Source organism: Loxodonta africana, unplaced genomic scaffold, assembly GCF_030014295.1.
Source record: "Loxodonta africana isolate mLoxAfr1 unplaced genomic scaffold, mLoxAfr1.hap2 scaffold_281, whole genome shotgun sequence".
Classification (NCBI taxonomy): domain Eukaryota; kingdom Metazoa; phylum Chordata; class Mammalia; order Proboscidea; family Elephantidae; genus Loxodonta; species Loxodonta africana.
This window is the reverse complement of record NW_026975004.1, coordinates 207,005-220,575: the sequence shown is the minus strand read 5'-3', so window position 1 is coordinate 220,575 and position 13,571 is coordinate 207,005. Positions and strand designations below refer to the sequence as shown.

Here is a 13,571-nt window from a genome sequence, read left to right as displayed (position 1 = left end):
CTATTGTGATCCTTGTCAGAGCAGTCAGTGGTGGTAGCCTGGCACCATCTAGTTGTGCTGGACTCAGTCTGGTGGAGGCCATGGTAGTTGTGATCCATTAGTCCCTTGGACCAATCTTCCCCTCGTGTTTTTGGTTTTCTTCATTCCCCCTTGCTCCTGAGGGGTGAGACCAGTGGAGTATCTTAGATGGCTGTTCACAGGCTTTTAAGACCCCAGACGATACTCGCCAAAGTAGAATGTAGAATATTTTCTTTATAAACTATGTTATGCCAGTTGAGCTGGATGTTCCCTGAGACCATGGTCCCCAGGTCCCTCAGCCCAGTAATTTGGTCCCTCAGCCCAGTAATTTGGTCCCTCAGGGAGTTTGGATGTGTTTATGGAGCTACCATGACCCTGAGTTATACAGTTCTGCTGGTTTCCCCAGTATTGTGTACTCTTTTATCCTTTGCCAAAGTTACTACTTCTCTATTTGGTTATATTTTCTTACACCTAACTTATCACCTTTCTATTTTATGCCTTTGAGTATTTTAGAATGCACTTCCTCCTTATCAGTTAAAAAATTAAGCAAAAATGCCATAGTTTCTTAAAAATTTTTTATTTTTTGTATTTTAAATTTAAATATGTGATCTAACTGGAAATAAGCAGGTGTAAGCAGCAAGTCAATGGATCAAAATATTTATTTTTAGAGGTTATTGTTTAGGTAGTTACCAAATTGCCCAGAAAACTACTTCTTGAATAAACCGTCTCGTTCCTCTGCTCCCCACCATCAAACAAATTGAAAAGCATTTTCAGAAAAAGGAAGCCCACCATTCTCACCATTTCATTTTAAATATATTGCTTTGGTGCAAAATATACCCTTTCTCTTTTTTTTTTTATTTATCCATCTGTGATCTTTTCTCTATTAAACTCACAAAAATTTTGAGGTGTGCGGGATTTTTGCAAAACTAACAAGCAAGGGTGATTTCATAACTGGGTCTATGTGTTCCAGCCTCAAAGCAGGAGAGGTGTAAATAGAAACCACAAGGATGTCTTAAGCCATGAGAACATGATTCTCTGGGATTTGCTATTTTGTTCTACAAAGGGCTCTAGATTTTTTCCATATGAAGATGAATCTGTATATCAACTTTACTATCCACAGGGAATAACACCCTAAGCCATAGGCATTTATAAGGAATATATTCATGCCTTGGAGGATATTTACAAGTATATGTATTCTGGTGAACATATATTTTCATTTTTGATGGGTATTTGTCTAGAAGTAAATTTGCTGAATTATAAATTATAGATAGGTTCAAATAATTGTTTAAAATGGTTATACCAGTTTACACTCTCCCTTGCAGTAGATTAGAGTTCCAGTTCCTCCATTCTACTCAAAATTTGGTATTTAGTATCTTTTTTATTTTACCCATCCTGGTTGGTATGGGGTAGTATAATATTGTTGCTTTATATTTGCATTTGCATGATGACCAAAGATGTCTAGCCCCTTTTCTTGTGTTTATTGCTCACTAGGCAGGCCAAAGTGGGAGGTGAGAGTGAGGGCTGGGGTAAAAAAAGGGGTCAGAAATAATGTGCCATTTTTCCTTGTAGATCATATACTTCTGTCTGCTTTCCTAACTGGTAGCAGCTAAGCCCTGTATTAGAAATACTCCCACCACCATTCTGCTTGACTCTTTTAATGATGTTCTATTTTCTTTTTCCATACATATCTCCTGAGCCCTGGTGGTGCAAAGGTTAAGAGCTCCCTGCTAACTGAAAGGTTGGCAGTTCAAACCTACAAGGCACCTCCATGGGAGAAAGACCTGGCAATCTGCTTCCATAAAGATTACAGCCTAGAAAAACCTATGGAGCAGTTCTGTTCGGTCATATCAGGTCACTATGAGTCAAAAATGACTGGATGGCACCTAACAACAACAACTTCCTCAGTTTCTGACTAAATAATAGAAGTCAATTGATGAGATTTCCCCTTTAAGTATACTTTTCTCTAGTTTCTCGTTTGTTTCAATAAACACTCATTACTGTTAAGTCAGAGAAAATAAAACTTTTGCAATGTTAAAAGTGATAATAATACCTATCTCACACACTGTATCAATCTAAGGGTTAAATGAGGAATGACATGTGAACATAGCAGAGGGCCAAGCCTCCTACGTCACTCAGGGAATGTGTTCTTCTCTCCTCTGGCTCTCTCTCTTTTCCTTATTGCTCTGCTAAGACCTTGAGGGCTACATATGGCTACAGGGTTCATGACTTCGCAATTCTGTTTTCCATACCAGTGCACCGTAATCTTGGGCTCATGGGCAGCCTCTCCACAGATGTAGTGCTTCCATTTCTATTCACTTATTTATTAAGTCAAGGTTCCACCTCCAGCCATTTCAACTCCTCCTGGGTCCAGACTTATACCCAAATGTCAGCATAAATCTCTGTATCGACCTCTTCATGTATAAAATGTGCATTATAATGATACATTCCTCATACAGCTATCATGCAGAACAAATATCGTAAGAAAGAAGAAGCCCTCACAAGGGTCCTGGCACCACCAGTGCATGTACTCAATACGTGTTAGCTGTTAGTATCATTACCTGACATCTCCAGGTGGACGTCTAACAGTTATCACATGTTATCAAGGCCATGAAATAATTCTTGGTCCCAAGCCCTATTCTACTTTTATTAATGCATTTCTCCAGACTTCCATAATGGTAGTATGTGTTTTCTTCCACACAATGGATATGTTTAGGAAAGTTTGGCCGGGTCTTACCTAATGAATTGCTCAGACATTTGAATGGGCAAACTTTGCTATGAGCTTTAGCCAACTAATGTAGCAAACAATTAGAATCATCCTCAGCTGCTCCTGCTAGGACTCTCAATCCAGAATATCTGGTAAGACTATTGTTATGGACTGAATTGTGTCCCACATAAATGTGTGTTGAAATTCTAACTCCCGCAATTGTAAATATGACCCAGCTTGAAAATAGGGGGCTCCCTTTGTTATGTTAATGAGGCCATAACAGTGTATGGTGGGTCCTAAACCTATTCACTTCTGAGCTATGAAAATGTGTGGAATAGACACAGAAATACACACGGGGCAGAGGAAGGCAGATGGTGGAGGGTGGAGACAAATGCCTCTACAGTGCAGGAACTCTAAGGATTGCTGGCAGTTTCTAGAAGCTGAAATAGAGGAGGAAGGACCCTCCCCTGGAGCTATGCTCTGAATTCAGACTTCTGGCCTCCTGAACTGTGAGAAAATGTATTTCTCTTTTAAAGCCACCCAATAGTCACTTTGTTTTTGTTGTTGTTATTGTAACTCCTACAGGTACCAAGATGATAAATTTAGCCCAAAGTAAAGTAATGTTCTTTCCTCCTTGGTATTCGTTGTTGGTGTTCGCTGCTCTTTACTCAGCCCCTGACTAATGGTGATGCTATGCAAAGCGAGATGGGACTGTTTTGATTCGTAGTGTGTTCACTGGCTGATTTTCAAAAATAGATTGCCACCTCTTTCTTCTTCATTCCTCTTAGTCTGGAAGCTCTGCTGAAACCTGTTCAGCCTCACAGCAACAAGCAAGCTTCCTCTGACAGATGGTGGTAACCGTGCGTGCGGTGCACGGGCCGGGAATTGATTGGGGTCCCCTGCATGGAAGGCAAGGATTCAACCACTGAACCACCCTGCCCCCTTCCTCCTCGGTGCGGCCCACCAGAATCCTGCTCTTTCCCTCTCAGTGTCCTCTGCTCTCACCCGAGAGCCTTGGCAGGGTCAGCTTCGTGCTGATGGATAGAAATTTGATTGATTGATTTTTAATTGTGGTGAAAATACATATTCTTATTTTATATTTATGATTACCTACTGCTTTCCAGTCAATTCCAACTCGTAGTCACCCTGTAGGACAGAGTAGAAGTGCTCCATATGGTTTCCAAGGCTGTACATTTTTACGGAAGCCGACTGCCACATCTTCCTCCTGAAGAGCGGCTGGTGGGTTGGAACCGCCCATCCTTCACTGAGCAGCCGAACACAGAACTACTGTGCCACGAGGGTTCCTCATATGTATGATTAATTTTTATTAATTACAATACTTTCTATAGTTTTGAATTTTTTTCTATGGAGACTGCTCTGTAATCTACATATGATAAAAGTTATGCCTTTTCTTTCTTTTTTGTTTTGTGTCTTATTGTATGAGTTTGATCTCCATTTTAAATGTTTAATAAAAATAATACAAAGCATTCTTATTTTACTGCTAATTTTAAAGGAAATGTCCAACATTTCCAGTTAATACCATATTAATTATAGTTTTCCAGGTCAGGCAACTCCTTTCCTGTTTCATGTTTGCTCAGAGTTCTTATCTCTCACAGTGACTGGATTTTATCAACTGCTTTATCCCATCTCTTCAGGTGACCCTGTCTTTTCTTCTTTCACCTATACATGTGGTGAATTAAATTATTAAATCTTTAATGTTCTCTCAAACCTGCGTGCCTACAATAAACCATCTTGATCATGGCATATTATATGTTTTATTCTGTGCCAGATTTCCTTTGCCAGCACTTCACGTAGGTTTTTGCATCTCAGTTATTTAGTGTGCTTGTCCTGTAACTCTTCTTCTACCATCCTTCTGTAATTGGTTATCCTTATTAAACTAGCCTTAAGATCCAGTTGGAGGAGTGTCTCATGGTTTTCTATTCTTTGTTGCCTATGTACAAGTTTAAAATTATCTGTTTCTTGCATGTTTGATGGTAACCTGACTGAAAATTATCTAGGCCCATTATTTTCTTTGTACAGAGATCTTGAACTATTGATCCATGTTGTTTAGTGATTAAAGGCCTCTTCTGGTAGTAATTAGAAAAATTTCTGCTGCCTGTTCTAGGCTACTAGAATTCTATCTTAAATATTACCTTGATTTTCATGGTTTTCAGCCTCATTCAGACCAACTAATCAATGCCAAATTTTCCCCCTTTTCCCAAAGTCAGCCTCTGCAACTATTCCTGGCACCAATCCCCATATCTAAGTCTTATTTCCAAAGAAAGATATCACAGTATGCTATCCAAGCAGTTTTGTGTGCACAGGCTCCGTGAATCCATAATGTGAGCATATAATCTTCTAATACTTATTTTTCTAATTGTTCTTTTGCTAAAACTTTTTTTCTTTACTTTCTTTTTTCATCCCTTCCCTCCTCCTCCATCTGGTAGTATTAAAGTTGTGGGTTTTATGTTCAAGTCTTCAACTCAGGTGGGATTGACTCTGTGTGCAGTGCAGTGCCCAGTTGCATCTATGCAGCAAGAGAACACACTTCTAGAACCAGAAGGCGGGGAGGGCGCCGGTTGGGCAGTTGGGGGGGCGGGGCTGCGCGGAGAGGGGCGCGAGGGTGGCGCGAGGCCCGGGGCAGCCCCATCGCAAACCCGTGGGGCTGCTGGACAGAGCCCGGCCTCCTGTGCCTTCTGGGACAGGCCCAGCCAGTCCAGCACCTCAAGGCCCCAGACCCCCGCCAGGCTACAGGTCCCACCAAAACTCGGGGAAGCCTAAGGCCACGGAGGGCAAGGCCCAGGGTCTGGCCCTGAGGACTTTTTCTGCCCCGCTTGATCACAATGCTTATACTGGGAAGGAGGGAAGAAGGCCTATCAGGACATGGGTCCAGAGGAGGACAGGAGGCAGGGCAGTGAGTTGTGGTCACCCATGGAGCCAGGGTCCTGCCATGGGAAGCCCACAGGGTGCCCTTCCAGGAGGAGAAATCAAAGCCACAGAGGCCACACAGCCTGGCCGCAGCCCCAGGCTGGACTCACTGCCTGCCCTGCTGCCCTGGGAAAGGCTCCCCAGGGGCGTCACCTCTAGTACAGGAAACAGCAGAGCCTGCTCTGGCTAAGGAATTTGTTTCCTCCCCTCTCATCACTGGCTGTGAGCAGTCTCTTCTCTGTGCAGACAGAAGAGGAATTATCAAAATGAGCTACATACTCCAGATTTAAGTTAAGGATCATAAGTTAACACAGAGAAATATGATTTTAGCAACAAATGCCTGCTTGGAGTCTGAGATGCATTAAAAAAAAAAAGAAGAGGGAAGAAGCGGGGAGAAAGGGAGGGATGGAGGGAAGGAAGGGACAGAGGGAGGGAGGGAGGAAGGGAAGGGAGGAAAAGCAAGAGAAAGGAAGGAAGGGGGAGGGTGTGAGGAAGGAAGGGAGGAAGGAAGAAAGGACTACTCAAGACCGCAGAGGGAGTGATAGGAGTCTCCTTCTTTTGCCACCCTCCCATGGTCCCAAGCTTTCTCATCTCCCACCTCTTAAGACTATATCAGCTGCTTTGAGAACTTTAGAATAAAGATCCTCAGGAATATCACTGCTCTCCCCCCTTAGGGTTTGCCCAGTGCTGGGTGAAACTAGGACTGAGAATCTTCCACAGGCTTCCGCCACCTGTGTATTGGGCAGTCAACACACTGAAGTTTGGAGCCACTTAAAGGAAGCTGAGACTTCTGGACAATGACCCCCCGCCCAAAGTTCTGTCCATCTGGGTCTAAGGATCAGTCAGGCCATCGTGTACCCTCAGCAATGTTCCTACTGAAGGACACTTAAGGGCACTGTGGGTTTGCTCCCTCAGCGGAGAGCAAGGAGCTACTGAAAGGACACCATTGAAACCCGCAGAAGCCACAGCCCAGGGTGCTGGGGGAATTTGGGAGGGAGAGATGAGGATGAGTTCAAAAGGCAGGTTGTGAAGGTGGCCAGGGGCCAGTGACCTGAAGCCACAAAGCTGACTTAAAGAGAAAAGCCTCACACCTGCCCCTCCTGGGCCCTTTGCTCCTTCAAAGGAGAAAGTCTTTTTCCGCAGTTATGCAACTGGGCAGTAATAGTCCTTGAGTTATGACATGAACGAGTCTCTAAAACCTCTTGAGGAGAATGATGGTCAAGGAGGTTCTGACAACCCCACCCTGTCCTTCTCTCAGGTCAGAGGACCAGAGCTCCTCCACTGGTCTAGTGATTTGAAACAGGATTTCACTGGAAGGCAAACCTGTCACAGACTGGAAATACTCCTTGGGTTCATCTTCTTATAGCTCATTGTCTGGTGCTATTACACAACTTAGATACGGGACCAGGAGAGGAGTTTGGAGCTTGACCCCTGACATCTTAGCACCAGTTCCTGTTTCTTGAGGAGGGAAGAGGTGAAAGAAGACAGAGTTTACTCTGTTCTTTTTTCTGAGCCGCTGGAAATCCTTACAAAGACCCTCTCAGGTAAAGACTGATGGGAAGTGCCTTGGTTTACTATAACTTTGTCTTTGAGGCACTTGTTTATGTCATTTGTATAAAATGCTTTCCTCTCAAGGAGGCATTGTAATTCTTAGCTAGACTGTCTACAGAATGACTATATGTTAACCACTAAGCTTGGTACTTAAGCAAGTGGTTACCCTTCAGAGAAGGCCAGAGGAGAGGTATATAGCCTTCATTCCCTGATGCTGCCATTGCTCCAGATGTATTTGAAATGCCTCCCTGGGGAAGGCCTTCAGAGCCGGCTCATGGGCACATGGGAATTCAGACTCATTTTGTTTGTTTGTTTGCTACCATCTTTCATTTGGTGTCCAAAATGTTATTATCCAGTTTTTCACCAGATGTGGCTACAGACATCTCTCATATTTTCAAAGTAAATTTCATTCTCTAGTACTGATACGCCACCAAGAGTGTATTCCAAAGTGTTTGCACCAAGCTGTAAAGACTTTCCAAAGAGGGCAGTCCTGCGCCATGTTGTGTAGTCACAGCAAGGTTGGCATAGAGTGTTCACCCAGATACTTAGCACTGTGCTGCTTTCTATAATTCCTGAAATTCCGAGTCTGCCACCTGAAGAACTTCCTTTAGTGCTTAAACTAAGTCTGGTGGTTATGAATTCTCTTTAGAGTTCCTTCAGCTGAGAATGTCATTATTTTCCTTTATTCCTGATGGATATTTTCACTGGATATAGAATTCTGAGTTAACGATTCTTTTCTTTCAGCACTGAAAAAATGTTGTTGCAGTCTTTTGACCTCCATGGTTTTGGATGAGAACTGTAGAGTAATTGAAAATTTTCTTCCCCTTTGTGAAATGTGTTGTTTTCTCTCTAACTTCTTCCAAGGCATTTCATTGTCTTTGCTATTCTACAGTTGATTATAACTTATTTGGGCATAAAGTTCTTTGAATTTAATTTGTTGGCATGTCCTGAGCTTCTTAAATTCGTAAGTTTGTCTTTCACCAAAATTGGGAACTGTTCAGCCCAGATTTTTTCAAATACTTTAACACCTACACAGAATACCATCTACATTCTGCTATTGAGCCCATCAAGTGAATTTTTAATTTCTAAAAAAAAATTTTTTTATTAGTGTATTCATACCTAAATTTTTCTCACATCAAAAATTGTCATTTGTAAATACCTTCTTTTTCTTTAGTGATAATATTTACATTGCCATTTGTTAAAAAAAAAAAACAAAACTCTTCCTGTTACTTCTTAGAGCACGGTTACAATACCTTTTTACAGTTTTTCTGTTATGCCAGTGCTGTGAGTCCTGCTTTAACCTTATGGAAATTGTCATTTTTTTGTTTGCTTGTTTTAGCAAGAAATAGACCCAGTTATGTTCAGGCTGCAAGTTCTGTCTCATCTCCTGTATGCTGTGGCTCAAATGTCTTTTGAGTTTTCAAAGCTTAAGAGGACGAAAATATTTTGAGGACTTATCTATGTGAGTGCCACTCAGTCTGGGACCTAGATGGTGTTCTAACCCATAATACAGTGCTCAAAGGTTTACAATGCTTCTTAGGATCAGATCTATGCATGTGCAACTTACCCATTGCCATCGAGTCAACTTAGAGGTGACTTTATGTGCGACTTTATGAAATCCCTGTCTTGAGCTGCTTCCTCTCTATCTCTCTGAGGCTCTCTGCCTTCTGAGGGGCTACCTCCCCGGTCCACTGGCAAGAATGTTGGGGCTTTAATCTCTTCATTCTGCCACGCGGTTAAGTGACTGGGTCTGTCTATGGGGCCAAATAATGGTATGAAAGAGACAGAAAACGTAACAGAGGTTCCTCTACACTCTTTGGACTTAGAGTATTAGGTGTTTGCCCCTCTGCCTGCCTGCCCATCTCTCTCCTTTACAGACCGTCTTCCCCCCGCATGAGAGAAAGAAGGATTGTCTTGGGCCTATTTCTATCCACAACCTGAGTGTAGTTATGAGATTTGGGCTCATTTAATTTCAGCCTCTGGAATATTCATACTTTATGTTCTGGTTTCCTCCCCCAGCCACCTTCAACCACTTCCTTTGCAGAGTCCTGAGATAGCATCCCATGCATTTGTCCAGATACTTAGTTGTCAGATACCAGCATAGCCACCGGGGAAGTGTTGGTTGTGGTTGCGGGGAGGGACTGTACACTGAAGGAGCTGCAAGACCTGGCTGCCTTGTGTGAGCAGGACCGGGGTGTGCTGAGGGACGAGTGCTGAAGGTGCTGAGTCAAGGGGAGTTTAATGTAAAGTTGGGTCAAGAAGAGTTTGTTGATATGGGGGGAACTCTCTCCTAAAAAGGATTTATTGCCATTGTGGGGGTTCTGGAAATGGGTTTAATATGCTACAGGGATTGCGCTTGGAAGCTTGGAAAAGGCAATGGTCCACATTCTATGAAATCAAAATGCCGTTACTGCTGTGTCAGATGTTGAAAAATGGGGGGAAAGTCTCCAATACATGGACATCCAGAGTGAGTTTTCTTAAGACCATTTTTGAGAAGTCCTGAAGGACACTCCTCTCATCAGAACAATAAGGAATGCACGGTGGAGGGGAGCGGCAGCAAAGTGAAACTTAGCGATGTCTGTCCTCTGGAGGCTTAGGTTGTCGGTAGGAGACAGCTGCCTAGTAGCAATGGGAATAATGGGGTCCCAGAGCAGCAGAAGCCAGGTGGAAGCACTTAACTATCAGAAACAAGGTGTATGTCATTACTGTAACGGTCAGCAGGTCAATATATTATCTACTGGGGCATAAAAAATTATCATAAAACATACTAGATATTAGATAAATGGAAAAATACTCCATTCATGCTAATAAAATTTGGAAGTAGACAAATATACTGTTATTACTTTTATGACCCAACATACTTTTCTAGGTGAATTAATGAGCTAGAAAAGTTAAGGAATGAATTAAATATTAAAACAGATTTTCTTCTTTTTATGATGATAATATAATTGCATACCTAGAAAATGAGGATAAAAATTTTGGTAAACTGACAAGCCAAATATACCAAAATCAATGACTTCTCTCCAATCTAGACACAGTGCCCAAAATTGGAAGTTTCAGGGTGGGAGGAATAAAGACAATTTTCTTTACTACATGATTGCATCAAATTGTGTCCAAAACCATAAACTACTTAGGAAAACGTTGTTTTGACTGGAACAGAAAAGAGCCTATTTGAAGTAGAGGAGGAAATAAAATTAAACCTTAATAATGCAAAAAATATGTTTTATCAAATGGGAAGTCTTGTTTAATCAATGACAGTCCCCCAAAATCAACATACAAATGTATTGCAATTCCCATTAGAATATTTACCTAGTTATTTGTTGAATTGTATACAGTAATCTTAAAATGCAAATAGTATAACAGATACGAAAGAACAGACAACAAAAACATGAAAAAGAAGGAGGCTGCTTCATCAACTAACGGAACAAATATTACATAGCATAGGAACTGAAAGCTAGACCAAGGAAACGAAGTAGCGAATCCACAAAGATTATCATAATAACCGTTAATACAGAGGTGGTATTTCAACTCACGAAAATTATGGTTTATCTTATAAATGCTGCTGACTCAACTGATCATTCTGGGCAAAAAAAAAAAAAAAAAAAACTTCTAAGAATGTGATACATCAGCGATGGATTTGGGAAATTATGGGAAATGTCGGTGATAAGGATTAACAACTATTTCCATTTTATACAAGGAAGACAAAAATTGAGGACTTGCAAAATGAGCAATGAATTCAAAAGACCGTTCAGAGCAAATACGAATGGCCAATAAGCATAATCAAAGTTGTTCAAAAACACTGGTAGTGAAGAAAATATCAAAGTCCCAGTGAAACTGGCACAATTTAAAAATCTACACCACCTATGGCTGGGGCCGGGGGGTGCTGTGGGGAGAAGGGTGCCTCAGACATGGCTGGAAAGGGGCGTTATGACAGCCTTTAGGGGAAAGACACGGACATGGCTCTGTAATTTTGAAACATTCTTTGACCTAGAAATCTCACCCTTTGGAATCTATCCCATGGAAGCAAATCCTCTAGTATACAAAGGACGGTTATTGTTAATAACGGCAAAATCGACTGCCATGGATGGTGGAAAGATAGATCATTTATGGTAGAGCTAAATCAATAAAGTTTGAGTCATTAGAATGAAAAAGAACTCTGGTAGTTAAACAGGAGAAATCTCTGTGAAGTATTATTGAAGGAGAAAATGAAGGTGCAGAGAAGTCTGTATAAAATGAGCACATTAGGGTAAAGCAATAGCAATTGTTTGAGTATGCTTGAATACCTGTTTGTGTTTATGTGAGTGTGTAAAGGAGCAGACGAAGATACATTTGTGTCTGTGTGTGCTCGTATAAGCAAGGGCAAGAGAGAGTACTTACCACATTGTTAACCTGAATTACCTGGGATTCACTTCTGGAAAAGGACTGGTGGGGGCGGGGGAGTTAGAACATGCAGGAAGAGCGGACTTAGAAAGCACTGGTGATATGTGTTTCCACTGTAGTAGTGCTATGTATGAGTCTAGATAGTGTATACAGTAATTGTTCTCATCTATTTAAATGCTTTATGTGTAAATATGAGTTCAATCTTAGAAGACCCAAAAAGGCAGTGTTAGTGCCATACCTAATGACCTTCAGGGAATCAGCAATTTACAGAGCACCGTGGGTAGAGTATGACCCAATTTCCATTAGAGCAAACAAACCAGGGGATCTACTTGTGAACCTGTGACTGTGTGTATGGGTCCCAGCTGAGAAACATAGGGAAAGATACACGTGTCTATTAACATTGGACGCCTTGGGGGTGCAGGACCAAATTACATATGAGGGTGGGACCATGACTGTAACTTTTTCATTATACAAATCTGTACCCTTAGAGGTGTTATACAAAAGACTTTCAGAGCTTTGAAAGTTGATAAACATCATCATAGATACATTATTTTAAAAACATTTTGTTGGATTTTTTTTTTTGAACGGGGAAAATATCTTTAACAACAGATACAAAGATTTTAATCACTGGAAGAAGAGCACACCACAGACTGCTCAACAGTCAGACCCAGCAGATTTCATGCTTGTTCTTGGAGACAATGAGCTCTTCTGGTCTCTACACCTGGAAATGACCAGCGAGAATTTTGTAAGGGTCCATGAAGTTACTCCTCAAACATCTCCTGCAAGTACATGTCTACAGATAAAGGAGGAAGGCTGGACACCACATGCAGTTCACTAGGTAACTCATGTGCCTCTAGAAGATTCTCTTTCCCTGATATGCCACTACCACTTCCTTCCACTTGTTGCTCTGCTGGAAAACGTACCCTTTGCATGCTACACCTTTTCCTGGACTGAACATAGAGGAAGTTAACTGGAAAGATGCAGCTTTTAAGGAAAAATATTTTGACCAATAGCTCCAGGGACAGTAGGACCCCCTCAGCCAGCCTATGGCCACTGTGGGAATGCCAGCCCCCTCACTCTCTTGTACCTCTGATCATCCAGGGCTTTCTGTTTGATCATCAGGAGACTTCAGAATTCACCTCGCCTGAAAGCCCTCGCTTCCTCCGTCTCTGACCCTGTCCCTCGCAGGAGAGTCTGTCACTCTGAGAAGTACAAACAGGGCAGCCTGTGGTTGGAAATGCCTGTCCTGGAGGCTCTGCCCTTCCTTCCTTGCCCCTGAGGGCTTCCCTGTGCCACTTGGGGTCTCATCACCGAGGGAAGGACATACCCCTGGCACCTCCAGGGTTTCCCAGTTCCTAATACTTGCTGTTGTGGCTGAAACTTGGCCTTTTCTGCTCATTATCGAGTCTGGGCCTTGGGAAGACTGATCTCTGGGTCTTGGGAAGACTCATCTATGAGCCCAAGGATTTGGTCTTAGGGATCCCTGGGGCCTGTCCATCACCACCATCCTCTCATCAATTCTCCCTCTGTCCTGGGACCCCTCACTCCCCTTGGGGGCGCTGCTGTGGGAGACAGAATCCCCTGGGCACAATGACACTAATGATAGTAGTACCTTATAACAAAAATGTTTACTCTAAAAACACTATAACATGTCTTGGGATTTTATATTTGTAAATAGAAGATCATCCAATGTGCTCCCTCCCCCCTTTATTTGCTGAATGTTCAGTGAATTTGCTCCTTTGGAACATGAGAATGACCTCATTTTCTTGAACTTTTATAATATTTTGTGACTTCTCCAAAAGGAGTTTCCTATGAAAGTGATTTTCTTAGTAAATTTAAACACGCAAATGGGAGAAATTTTCACCTCTTTTTAAGGGAAGTCTTTCATAGAAGGAATTATACTTAAAAGTTAGAGAATAATTTGTATATTTAGTTAAGACCCTGACAGGTATACCTCTTCCTTGTACCCTTCTTAACCAAGCCACAGTAA

The 13,571-nt window shown here is 42.0% G+C and overlaps 1 long non-coding RNA gene across 1 annotated transcript in view; it reads right to left on the bottom strand.

The window, feature by feature from the left end:
- Positions 1 to 12,308: 12,308 nt before the first annotated feature.
- LOC135229357 (uncharacterized) overlaps positions 12,309 to 13,571 on the bottom strand; it is a 40,599-nt gene continuing 39,336 nt past the window's right edge. Inside the window, exon 3 of the long non-coding RNA XR_010320139.1 lies at positions 12,309 to 12,783. This is a non-coding gene — a long non-coding RNA (uncharacterized LOC135229357). The remainder of the gene's footprint in view (positions 12,784 to 13,571) is intronic.